This window comes from Anomalospiza imberbis, chromosome 5 (genome assembly GCF_031753505.1).
Source record: "Anomalospiza imberbis isolate Cuckoo-Finch-1a 21T00152 chromosome 5, ASM3175350v1, whole genome shotgun sequence".
In the NCBI taxonomy this organism is placed as follows: domain Eukaryota; kingdom Metazoa; phylum Chordata; class Aves; order Passeriformes; family Viduidae; genus Anomalospiza; species Anomalospiza imberbis.
The window spans coordinates 19,865,473-19,878,381 of record NC_089685.1 but is presented as its reverse complement, the minus strand read 5'-3'; the positions used below and the strand labels follow the sequence as shown (position 1 = coordinate 19,878,381).

At 41.3% G+C, this 12,909-nt stretch overlaps 1 protein-coding gene across 5 annotated transcripts in view; it reads left to right on the top strand.

The window, feature by feature from the left end:
• PLXNB2 (plexin B2) overlaps positions 1-12,909 on the top strand; it is a 252,434-nt gene that overhangs the window by 77,216 nt on the left and 162,309 nt on the right. For all 5 annotated transcript variants that reach the window (XM_068189818.1, XM_068189813.1, XM_068189816.1 and 2 more), the window contains one exon: positions 2,957-3,129. The gene's annotated coding sequence lies outside the window, so the exon portion shown is untranslated. The remainder of the gene's footprint in view (positions 1-2,956; positions 3,130-12,909) is intronic.

Below are 12,909 nucleotides of genomic sequence, written 5' to 3'. Positions count from 1 at the left end.
TCAAAGCTAGTGGTATTTTCTCCTCTGTAAATGTTGGCAATTGATTATAAAATGTCAGAGGTGTTAGCAGTGTCAGCGACCTTCATCTATACAGCTGGAATAATAGGCAAGACTTGCTTTAGGACACCCTGCAGTTGCTGACAGGTTTTGTTGCATCTGCAGCCAACTCTGTATCATTAATGAGGGGAAGAGGGTGGAAAAGGCAGTGTGGATTGTAAATGTAAGAGTGTTCACTAAATTTACTTGTAAAATGATCATTTCTGTGTCTAATGCCATTTTGTACTCTTCATGATTTTCTAATTAAGCCTGGAGGGCTGTGGATCCAGGCTTTGATATGAGCAGTATCGACTGTCCTCTTTCCAGAGAAGAGAACAAAGCTTCCTCACTGTGCTGCTGGATGCTAACTGATGAACTGGTTTTTCTTCCATGCCTTGGTTACTGCATATAATTAGGAATCTTACTCTTGTGACTTCATGTGCAGAACTGCATCCTTTCAGTAGACCTGCCTGCCAGCTGCCCGTCATGCACAGCTATTCCCATTTGACTTTGCATGTCGACTGTTCCTATTTAAACAATGAGCTTTGAAGCAAACTATGGGCATGCTGAAGAAAAAGCTCTTCATATCTAACAACAGTCTCTTTTAGAATCTGTTTGAGGCTAAGGCTCAACTTTAAAAGTGGTCATGGTGTTCGTGTATTTGAAATAATTTTATTAGAATGGAGAAGTACCTGTGATTCTTGGAAAATGAGAGAAGAAAGAATATGTATCCACTTGCTGGGTAGACCCATATGAGTGGTTTTCTGAGGGGATTACCCCTTTCTTGTCTCAGTGTTCCCTTGCAGCAGAAGCAGTGATAGAGTCTGATGGCTAGTGTGTTGCTGAGGTTAAGAGAGAAGTCATTTGCAGTTCTTGGAGAAGGGGACGGGAGAAGACAGCAATGACAGACATGTCAGAGCAATAGGAATAAGGCTCACTCACTTAGATTTGAAGAGAAATTTCCAACCTGTATAGCATTCCTTCACCTTAATGATGGAAAAATTTTATTTATTTTAATATCTTGTCTTTATGGCATTATAGGACTGGAATTCCTGTACTTCATTCCTGGATATTTTATCTATTAAATAATGTCTCTACTCCTCTCTGCTGAGAGCAGGTACACAAAGAAAAAGAAAAATATCTTGCTGCATTGCACAAGGCAGTTTTTTTGTTTAGTATTAATCAAGAAACACACATGCTTAAGAATTTTTGGGTGAAAAAAAGCCTCAGAATTATTTGTCTTCCAAGAGACTCTTTGAAAAGTCAGCTTTTTACTGTAGAGTAAAGCTGTTGGCCAGCTGAAAGGTTTGACACATGGCCACGATGGAGGCAGCTGGAGGGCTGGGAAGTGGCCGTGTGATGATCCACGGGAGATGTGAGCTTGTGTGTGACCTTGGGCCTTGGCACAGGGAGGTGTGACTGGAGGGTGGTGCTGGCAGGGAGAGGGGTGGACTGTGCAAGGGATTCCACTGCAGACAGGCCTGACAGCCATGTGATGTGAGAGCTGATTTAAAAAATAGTGTCCTGCCTTCAGAATCACAGCTAGAAAATGTATGACTGTAAAGCTGGAGTTTCTTCTACAGGAAATACCACCTGTCTTTTACACCCACTTCCTTCTTTAGTGTTACCTAGTGGAGGACTTAGGATTCATTCTTAGTTTTCTTACCAGTTTTCTTACCAGTTTTCTTACTAAATGCATTAATCCTTTCAGTTTGTGTGACAAGATACCTCTGATAATTTGGAATTGAAATAACTTAAAGAGTTTTCATATATAAAATTAGTATAGATTTTGGCTGTTAAAAGGTTCATTGTTGGAGAAGATGCATACAGTAAAAGTGGTGGTAAACACGAAAAAAAAAAGGTTGGCTATGTTTCTGAAAAGTACAGACTAGTCTTCATTCACCTTGGAAAAAATAACAGGATAACTTGCTTTGGAAGGGACCCCCAGAGGTCATGTAGTCCTATGGCTCAAATCAGGGCCAGTAAGATCAGCTACCTCAGAACATATAAAGTATTTAGCAGTCGACTCTACATAGCTCAAGACTTAAGAACATGGTCATAAGTTTCTTGGGAATTCTGAAAGGAAAAAAAATTTATTGTAATATGTCTCCTTTGTCTCCATCTGTCAGAAGTTTAAAAAAAAATAGGAAGGCTCAAGCTTTCCTAGTTCTTTACTATGCATTTCCTTTTATTTTTAGATGGAAATAAAAATTTAATCAGGCTAAACCTTACTCTCTATACTCAATTATTCCCCAGAAAGTTTAAATAAGTATAGATGTAGGCTTTTCAAGAAAATGCCCCTAGAAGCTAATTTCTGAAGCAAAGGGAAACTGGAAGGTGACATTGCTTTCGAAAATTGAGCCTTAATAAAGGGCTTCATTTAGTCATCCATCCTTGAAAATGGATGGTGAAATATGTAAGGGTTGAGAGGGAAAGGGAAAGGGAAAAAACAGAGATGCAAAAGAATGATACCAGATGAAAGTACAAGGTAATTTAAGTCCTTGGTTAATGTCCCTGTTAGAAATTAGTCTTGGCTGGCTTGGTCACCCAAAAACTGGCAGCTCAAAACAAAATTTTTACCATAAAGTGTTCTTGCTGTCGTCTGGGCTTTAGCAGGTTTGTTATGGGGATATTGTTACCATCTAGAAAAGTGGTCCCTCCGAGGGAGAGTTAGGATGCTCTGTAGATAGCTTTCTAGTGCTTTGCGTGTCCCATGGGTATCTTGAGAGGGCACCTGCGGTGGAGAGGAGCAGAGAACCATGCTTATCACTAATGGCAGCTGTACTGAGTTTCCCCTTCTCTGAGGCTGTGTTGAGTGTGCAGCAGTTGGGCAGTGCAGGCATCCCTCGCTGTGCCTGGGCTGTGGAATGCTGTGCTGCTCCTGTGCCGAGGGAGCTGAGCTCCTGTCTTCTTGTTCCAGGTGTGAAGAGTGAGGGGCTCAGCTCTGGGGCTCAGCTGGTACCCCCAGGAGCACAGCTGAACAAGAGCAAGCATTGACACCACCTTGTCTCCTTTTGAAGTCCCAGAAGTGGGTTCTTGTTTCCCAAGCTGTGGTGTGCGCACAGATTTTTCATGTGAATTTTCTGTTTTCAGGTAAGCTCATTTTTTTCTTCTTTTTTAATACAATAGAGTTTTCTAAATGCAAAATCATATTCTGGTTTTCTAGACAAATTTGTTGCTATTTATCAAGACTTTCAGACATTGCTGGAGCATTTAATAAGTGTTTATTACTACTAATGGAGATAAAACTTCTAGGAGTCAGTCTTGCAAGAGGCATTAAAAATTAGCAAAGGAAAAAAAAAAGCAAGAATAGCTTGGCAGAGGTTCTGTATTCATAAACCTATTTATAGATGGTGTGCTGGGTAGAGGAGCAGGTTTGTGCCTCTGCCAGCAACATGCTGCAGCCTACTGCTGTGCTTGCCCTAATTTTGCACTTACATTCTGAGTCTCCCAGGGGATGCTGAGCAGCTGTGTGGCTGACCTGAATCTCTAAGGTGTGTGGGTTTGACTGTGTCTCTGAGGATGATCGGAGAGAATTGATCAACTTCTTTTCCAGGACCTGTTGACATTGATTAGTGTGTTGGCTTGGCCATTTTCTCAGAAACCAGCATGTAAAACCTTCTTCTTTATTCTCAAGTGGCCAAAGAGATCTGAAGCAAGATTGATAAAGGGGTTGCACAAACATGATTCTTGGTCTATTCTTCAGCTGCAAAGTGGTTTAAATCCATTTTGGCAGCTTTCTTGGTGCTTGTGATGCTCCTGGAGGCGCTGCCACTGAGAGCTCTGGTTCCAGCCTGGTGCAAGCCTGGAGGAGAAGGAGAGACTCTGGGATCCTGTGAGCCACCTTCCTCACAGTTACCAGTAATAATTGTCCGTAGACTGAACTTTTTGGAATGTAACACTCAGCCTTTCCAGCAAGAGAAACACGTGTCTCCGGCCCGGCACCAAAGAAAAAGGAAACAGTGGGAGGGGAAAACAAAATTTAGGAAGAGCCAAGTTAAGGAAACAAGTGTGTTCTAGTGTTTAATATCTGACCTCATGCCAGCTTGGGAGGTGTTTTATTTAGGTTTTTTAGTAGTTTTTTGTTTTGGTTTGGGTTTTTTTGGGTGTTGTTTGTTTGTTTTGGATGCTTCTGTGTTTTAAGTTTTATTTTTCCTTAAGAACAAATGGGAAAGGAAGAATCAAAATGCAGTTTTCCATGCATATGTGCTGCAGAATGAATAAAAGTGAAAACAGCTGTTCTAAACAAAAAATGTGCATTCTGCCATCACACACTCATTTATGTACCTAAAATCATGATTTTTCGAAATGTAGGAAAAAGCATGAAATAACACAGAAATAGCCACTATTTAAGCTTATTTAGAAATGCACATCAGGCAAGATGAGTATCACTGAGGAACAAAGGTGGGTCCTGTGGGGGATGCGAATGTAAGAAGTGGACTCACTGAAAGCAAGTAATTGCAGAGTAATTTTGCTGTGGAATTTTAAACCAATTATGTGAACAACAGAGCATATGTTCTGAAAGTAGTCAGAAGTGGTTTTTTGTGGGTAGAGCTAGCATGGTTTCAGAAAGCCTCTGCCTGGCCAGGGTTGGTTCTCCCACAGCTGAGATGACATGAGTGCTTGCATGTTTGGCTGTACATCATTGCCTTGCTGAAAGTCAGCTTTTCTCTCTGCCTCTCCTGTAGTAAATCTTCCAAAAAATGTAAAAAAGTGTGTCTGATAATACCTAGTGCCTCAGCTTGTTTCTGTGACTGGAAAGTTCAAAAGGTGCTTGATCTTATATTTTGTAATTATTAAATGTTTTGATAAGCTGCATCAAACTACAACAAATTTTACTGAAATTACTGCAAGTTTCACATAACAGGACTGATTAAAGGTGTTATTTCAAGAAGTCTTCACTAATCTAGTTGTTTCTTGAGCTCTCTTCTTTTGAAAGGAAGATTTGCATCCTTTTGCTTTTTAATAAAATGAGACAAGTACTAAAAATCCACTATCAGCAGTTTGGCTTGGACACCAAGGCATGTGGCTTATTGCTTTCCAGAACATGGAGGATATTAAATGTGGATATTAATTTTCTTCTTTCCTCCATCACAAAGAAAATAGAAATGCTCACACCAAAAAGGAGAAACAGTTTTTGGGATTCTTCCGCATTGCCTTTCATAGTATGCAATTGGGAATTTTGATGCCTAGTGGATATGAAGTGTTTCCTAATGTTGAATGTATGTAAATAAGTATAAATCATGTTGGTTGGGTGTTTTTTCGGTTTTTTTTCCCTTTCACAACCGTTAAGGCACCTACATGGTAGAGCACTTGACAAGTGAAACAGTTCTCCGCTGAACTTTCTTTTGTTTCTAGGAGGTCTCAGCAAACCTCCTTAATCTTTGAAGTTTTCTTTTTGAATAGGTGGCCAGTGTAAGCATTTCTGCAGATTCATTTCATGTGAAGATTTTGTCTCTGAAGTTGTTCAAGTAAGCATAGCTGCAAATCTGATTCACTTGTGTGGCACTGAACTTCACATGTAAATCATGCTTCTAGTAAATCAGTATTGTGCTAGGAGCTGCTAATGGCTGCCATCAATCAGGGCTGGAAAAAGTTGTTCTCCTCTTCTCCCCCAGACAAAATGAGACAGCAATTAAATGCCCTTTTGTTGCGTGATAGCTGAGACAATGGAAATCAATGTCCAAAGCACAAAGCAGAATGGCAAGTCTTAAGTATAAACTAAGCCATGTGTCCCAAGGGATTGGCATGTTGATTTGCTTACAGCTGAGAGAGTGTATGAAAGGAATAACTGGGGAGTGTAGGCAGCAGGAGAAGCAGTAATGCTCCTTGGACCGAAGCCAGAAGGGAATATTTGCTGGGAGACTTCGCAGTGGGGCTGCACTGCCATGATTTTGTCTCCATGCCACCTAAGCTCAGCTCACAGTACAAATTTGATCTGTAATTGGCACTGGTATAAGATCATCACCAGAAAATGTGATAACATGTTTATTTGTGGAATGTTTTTATGCTGGCCACTCAAGAACAGGCAGTATCTGATCTGGTGAAAAGCCTACTAAAGTAAACTTCACCTTGCAGCTTTTTTGAAAGGGCTTCAGCTGGAAAGATGAGCTCACGCTCGACCAGTACTGTTATTGCAGTGGTTTAGATCCCTGGAATAGGATTTGCTGCATCCTGAGAACAATATTCCCACCCCTCTAAATTCCACTTTGTTCCTAAGTGCACCTTGCATCTCTCCTAAATAAAATTGCATTGTAAGGAATCCCAGTTTGCTCATCCATTTCTTGTAGATGCAAACAATGCCTCAAGACTCTTAAACTGCAACATAGTCGTTAACTAATTTTGTCCAGAGGACATGAAATCACTTAGGTGGCTGAATGTGTTTTGCCTGTCTTCTTCCCTCCAGACCTGCTCCAAAGCTCATTATGTCAATGGGACACTTCCTTTTGACTCCAGCTCACAATTCTGCCTTGGCTTTATTGCCTTGCTGAAAGGGCTTGAGTTAGACAGAACTGCTTTGTCTCTAATCTGTGTGGGGTTTTTGTTTTTGTTGGGGGTGGTTTTTTTCTGCTTTTGTGCAAAATTGTAAATGCATTGAGAACAACAAGCCATTGCATTTACTAATGGCTAAGCACACTGCTGTCATGCAGCTCATATGCTGTTGGCAGAGACTGTAGCTATATGATGCTTTGCAGCAGCTGGGCTCAACTGAGAGAAAGATTTTGCAAGTTTAAAGCTTGGAAGAAATGTTAAAGTAAAGTTTTCTTTTTTTTTTTTTTTTTGGTGCCTGAAAAGTATTACACATAGATGACCAGAGTGACCTGAAATAATACTAGAACTTGATCAAAAGAAAATTTATCTGCTTGGAGAGCTCTGTATTGATTTTTTTCTGTGGAGTGCTATATCTGTTGCAGCTCTTTTGAGGGCTTGAACAAAATAAAATAAAATTACATGTTTTAAGAGGTTCACAGAAATCAACAGGCATTAGCAATGGACTCATACAAAACCTATTAGTTGGTGTTCCTTGTCCTTATTGCTCAGTGGTAAGATGCTGTCTTTTCCTTGTGTCCCCATCAGGGAAACACTTTTCAAACTCATGGTCTACTGCACTCAAATTTACTCTTTGGTAGTATTGACAGTTACTGTGAGTGACACACTTCACAATCCCACTGTCTTTGTATCAATTCAGGTGTCCACCTTTGATGTTGACTCTGGTTCTAGCTGTGACTTGCACCTCACTTCTGCATTAGGCTCTCTATTAAAGTAAAACAGAGACCCAAGGTACCAGGAGAGACTCTATTTGGGGGCAGCAATCCACTGCCACACTATATACTGTTTCATATTTAATTACTATGTGCGTAATTTTGAATAGTCACAATTGGGTTTTTTCAAGCATCTCCTTCTATATTGCAAGCCATCAGCTGTTCAATAAAGCACTGCCATTGACTTGTATTTGATGTGTCCATTACCTCCTGCAAATGCTTTGGAATACAATGGAGTAGCATGCAGACTTCAGAGCTGTCATGACAGGTATTAAGAATGTGTCAAATCCCGGTGATGACTGATAACATATCTGTCATTTGTGATGGGATTATTAGGAAGAGGAAAGCCACCAGGAGAAAGATACTCTAGAAAAGAAAGGGGGGGCGGGGGGAGGGGAAGACAAAAGGAGAGAGGATTTACTGTTTTTCAGAGCTGCCTGGTTTAATTAAATCTTGTCTAGTCCATAAACAAATCTATTAACTTTTTGTATGGTTTGGCAGCTTATGCACTTCAATGCTGCTGCAGTAATTCCATGGAATTTTTGTTTCTCTTTGGAGGATAGTTGCACTATAGGTATTGTGGCTATGAAGAAGATCCTTGACCCACTTGTACGTGGAAACAGTTATTGCAAGAGTAATGTATTTTTTGTCTTCTAATCAAAAGTTTAAAAGAGTACCATGGAAGAAAGAATTCAGCGGGTACATAAAATATTTTCTGCATGGAAAATTTTGTAGAACCAAGAAAATAGAACAGTCTGCCAGTGCCATTTGATTTGTGTCTTTGGTTAGCAAAAGAAGGATTGCTTTTTTTTTTTTTAAGCCTGAATGTGTATCTTCTGTGAGTGTAGAAAGAAGGCTGAGCTTCATCTCACTCATAAAACTGGGCTCTGCTGAATGAGTCCAGTGTGCCTAGAGCACAGACATTTTCAGGTGTTTCAGGCTGAGCCATAAACACATCCAAGATCTACAAGCAGTTAAATATTAAGACAAAGGAAGCATATTGTCCAGCTGCATTCTGGTATTCAGGCAGCGACAGAACAGAGGTGATCTGAGTTTCTTGCTGTTAGGATATTTTTGGTGCAGAACTATCCCCAGGAGCAGCTAAACAGTGTGGTTATCTGATATGGCCCCTACACACACAGAGATCAATTTTGAGGGGCATATTAGATGTCAGGAGAGGGAAAGACTTGAAGCTCAGTGGACTGAGACAACTATTCCTTGCTGTCGTATGCTCCCTGAAATCCCCTTTCAGCAGGGATTCAGCAGCCTTTGCATAGAGACTCATCACAGTGTCCAGATTGTCCCTTTATCCTTTCTGCTGATTAATCTTTTAGTCATGTATGAAAACAGACCTGGTCTTATCTCTGCCCCTTCCACAAGAACAGCCAAGGTGTTCCTCAGTTCTTTCAGAGTCCCAGCCTAAGGAAGCAAAGGTAATGGAGGTCTAAGTGGGCATTTGATACTACTGGATTGTTGCTGGAGGGCAGTTGCTCTGTTGGGTGTTCAGCCAGAAGGCTCTGGTTGCCACCCATACTGGATGCTTGGAGGGAAAAGGTGCTCTGAAGGTGAGCAAAGGACAGTCCCAGGTTTGGGAAGCAGAGATGGAGAGCGGAGAGACGTCTGTGAATACCAAGCTGTAGCTGTTGTCTCACAAAATGAGCAATATTTGACTGATGTTTGAGTGATCATTGGTATGTGAGTGGCATACAGTGACCTAGCCCAAAGCCAAATGCTCTCAGCTGGTTTTGGACCCCATTCCTCACAGTCACCACCAGCAAAACAGCTGACCTACACTGCCCATGTCTGGTTGGTGTCACACAGCACAGGCAGGCCAAGCCCACCCTGCTCCAGATGAGCTCACTCCCCTCTTGGGTGAAGTGGTTCCCCACAGCACTGCCGGAGCTGGGGTGGGCAGCCAGCCTGTCCCTGCTGAGCGTGTGGCAGTGGCCGCGTGGGCGCTGAGGCAGCGCGGGCCAGGAGCTGTGAGGCGAGCAGGGATGGTCCCACCGTGTGCGTGCTCGCAGCAGGGTGCCCATGTGCACCCTAGGGGAGGAGCAGGCACTGGGGCCGTTGCAGCACGCCCATGGGCTCACGCCCTTGCTTACCTCATGGAAACTCACTCACCTGTCCAGGCCCGCAGGAAAGACCTTTTATTTTTCCCATCTCTAAATGAACGTTCACCCCACCCCAGAGGCTGGCTGAGCAAAGATCGAAGTGCAACCTGAAGCAAGAGCACCAGCTTTTAACTGTGATGTATTGCAGCTTAATTAATTTCCCAAGGTAGAAGGTGGTTCTCTCAAGGTCTTCATGGCAAGCATCCCAAAACAGTGGTTGGGGAACCCAAAGCTGGTTCAGCTTAAAGGAGCCTGATTTTTTTTTTTTCTCCAGAAGCTGAACTCAGCATTTCTTCACAGTACCTTGAACTGTACATCCAGAAACCATTAATCATACTATAAAATCTTGGCTTCAACTTCCCCCTTTAATATGTAGGTGATTACCATACCGCTTGTTAACGTTTCTAGCTGGTTGACAGTACCTCTGTTCATGCTGCTTAAACTTGGTTTTGAAAGAGGAAGGACTGTGGAGAATGGTGCTGCAGTGGAGAGCCTTCCTCCACCAGTCTTAGGTTTGATTTTGGCCTCAAGCTGATGTCACAGAGATGTTGGTACGTATTGGTGATGGGTAGTCCATGGTGCCTAACTTTCCTCTTCAGTGGCAGCCTCTTAGCAAGGACACTGGTGCAAATGGGGGTGGCTGGCAACATTCGCCGTCTCACTTTTTTTCCCTTTTTTGGCCCCACGGTGCTCTCATTGTCTTTCATATACTCCCATATTTGATAGATTTACATTCTGAATGGATTTTATGTCCCGAGAAAGGACTATATTAAAGTGCAGATGAGCTTGGAATACTCCCTGAAGAAAGCTATTCCTTCCCTGTAGTCCTTCTCTTTTCCCCAATTCACTAGATTTTGTCAGTTTAAGAGAAAAAATGGGAAAACTTATCTGGGAGCTACTGAACAAGTTTTTTTTTTTCATTTTGCTGTACATGAGGTGTCCTGAGATAACACAGAAAATTAAGAGGTTGCGGGAGTCACCACTGAAGATCATTGAACTTTCAATAAAATTCCTTTGAGTATCCAAGATCAACAGTGCCCTGCATGGTCTCAGTGTGCTCAGTTTTACATATGCTCAGATTTAGCTACAGCTCAGTTCTGGATTTATTTTTTTATTTAGCGGTTGGATTAGAACCATGCTTTGAAAACCAAACCAAACCATGACTACTATCCAATTTAAATGCAAAAAAATATGTTTAACCTGAAAAGAAAAAAACAACTTCACGAAGAAAGACCATTGTAACTCTGACTCTTGAATTCATTGAACATTTGAATAAAAACTGATTTCCATGTTTGTTTGGACAAAATAAAAGTTTTTTAAAAATTAAAGATATCAGCAATGCTTGGTGGTTGCTGTTTGGAGGAGGGGATCTGGAAAGCAAAATACTGCAAAATTACTTTTTGCTGATCGTAAACAAGCCTAATAGATCTCTGTTTTGAAAGTGTGTAACTGCTGACATGAGGATGTTGGAATATTTTTAGTGCTGATAAAAAAAAGAAACGTTCATTGGAGTTTTGCTAATCTTGAACAAAAACACATGTTAAGCTGTGGTTGCTGTGCTCTGGATAGTAGCATTACAGTGTGAATCAAGATTTCTTTCACCTGTGAGTTTCCTCTATTGTTTCCACCTCTAAGAGTTTTATACTGTATTTAGAGGTGAGGGAATTAGAGAGAGAAAAAGAGATTTGGTTATTAGAAAAATAGTGTACTACACAAGGGTCTTTGATAAGACTTTCAAGGTGGCATTTGCAAATTGAAATGTTGCAACTAAGCTTAGGTAAAGCTAAAAAGATTGTATTCATTTTAATTGGTTGGTGTACATGCCATTCTGCTAATCCCGTCTCAGCCCATCTGTACTTTCCAGTCAACTGGGACCTCCCTGGTTAGCTGGTAAATGATGGAAAGTGGCTCAGTGAACAGTTCTGCCAGCTCCCTCAGTGGATCCCTTGAGTGGATCCCATCCAGCCCCATAGACTTGTGTAAGTGGTGTAGCAGGTCACTGCCCATTTCTTCATGGATTCAGAGGCTTCATTCTACTCCCCATCCCTGCCTCTGAGGTCAGGGGATTGGATACCCAAAGAGCAGCTGGTCTTACTGTTAAAGACTGAGGCAAAGATGGCATTAAGTACCTCAACCTTTTCCTCATCCTTTGTCGCTATGTTTCCCCCTACTTCCAATAAAGGACAGAGATTCTCCTTAGCCCTTCTTTTGTCACTCAGGTATTTATGGAAATATTTTTTATTGTTGCAGAACAGTCATAGAAAATACTTCAATGTGCTACCTGACAGCATGATCTCTGTAGTATACAAATTTCTTTTTCTCTGGCCTCTTACACACCAATTATATTGAGAAAACATGAATTAAATGGGAACAAGGTATTTATTGTGACTTGAAGTTGCTTTTATCATGGTTGCTGTTGTTCAGGTTCCCCAAAAGGAATGAAAGAGCCTGCTTAAAGATGCTCTCCAAGCACTCTGTTCAAGGGTGGCTCTTTATTCATAACTACCAAAAAGTATTGGCAAACTATAGAGAAGAAAATCCCTTCTTTTTAATTGTAGACCCTAAAGTCTTGATGAAAAATGGTTTGTATTAATTCTCTTCCTAGTTTAGTTTAGTTTTAGCCTAGGTCACGGGCCACTAATGTGTTATGTGCTTCTATAAATGGACTATGCATCCCTTGGTAACACCTTGAAAAAACAGTAATTTGGGTTTTTTTTTGAAGCAGCAGGCAGCATCCAGCTTGTCAGATCAACCAGTGTACCTCTTGTAAATCTTGTAATTTAAGTTCTTCATGGACACTGGAGGTGGAGTTCTCAGACTCTGATCACACTCCCCTCCATCCTTTACCTTATGTCAACATTTCTACTTTCCATGGATGCATGTAGCCAGGGGCTGCTAAGGAGAAGGGAGTGAGAGAATTTCACACATCACTAAGAGCAACACAAATGCTGTAGCAAGCTTTAAAATGAAAGGAGAATGTTTAGAAGAGTGACAGAGGGATTGGTTACAGCTGGACAGGAGAGCAAATAAAAGCAATCTGCCTTTCTGCATGACATATATTCAATTAGTCTGACACATCAGAAAACAATTCATAACAGAAAGGCAGGAATTGTAAGAAGCCAGGAAGAGGATAGATAAAAATTTAGCAGAGCACTTCAGAACAGGGCCATTTCTGCTGTGTAGAGCATGACCTAGTGTAACTTTCTGGAAACTGTATAGGCTAACACAAAACTGTTTTTTGAGTTTAGAACAGAACAGAGAATTGATTATGTCATGGCATGTATCATGCCATAACAGAAGCAGGGCTTCTGAGGAGACAGAATTGGTTTTGTTGAGCCAAATTGCATCATTAGGGAAATAAGAAGCAGGAGGGCTCCAAGCCTTTTCAGAGGGACTTGACTCTCTGGACTCTGCATTCAAAATCTTATCCTTGATCTCCAGCTTTTCCATCTGCCTCATGATCTTTAGATGATGGCCGAATGCTTAAAAACTGTTTT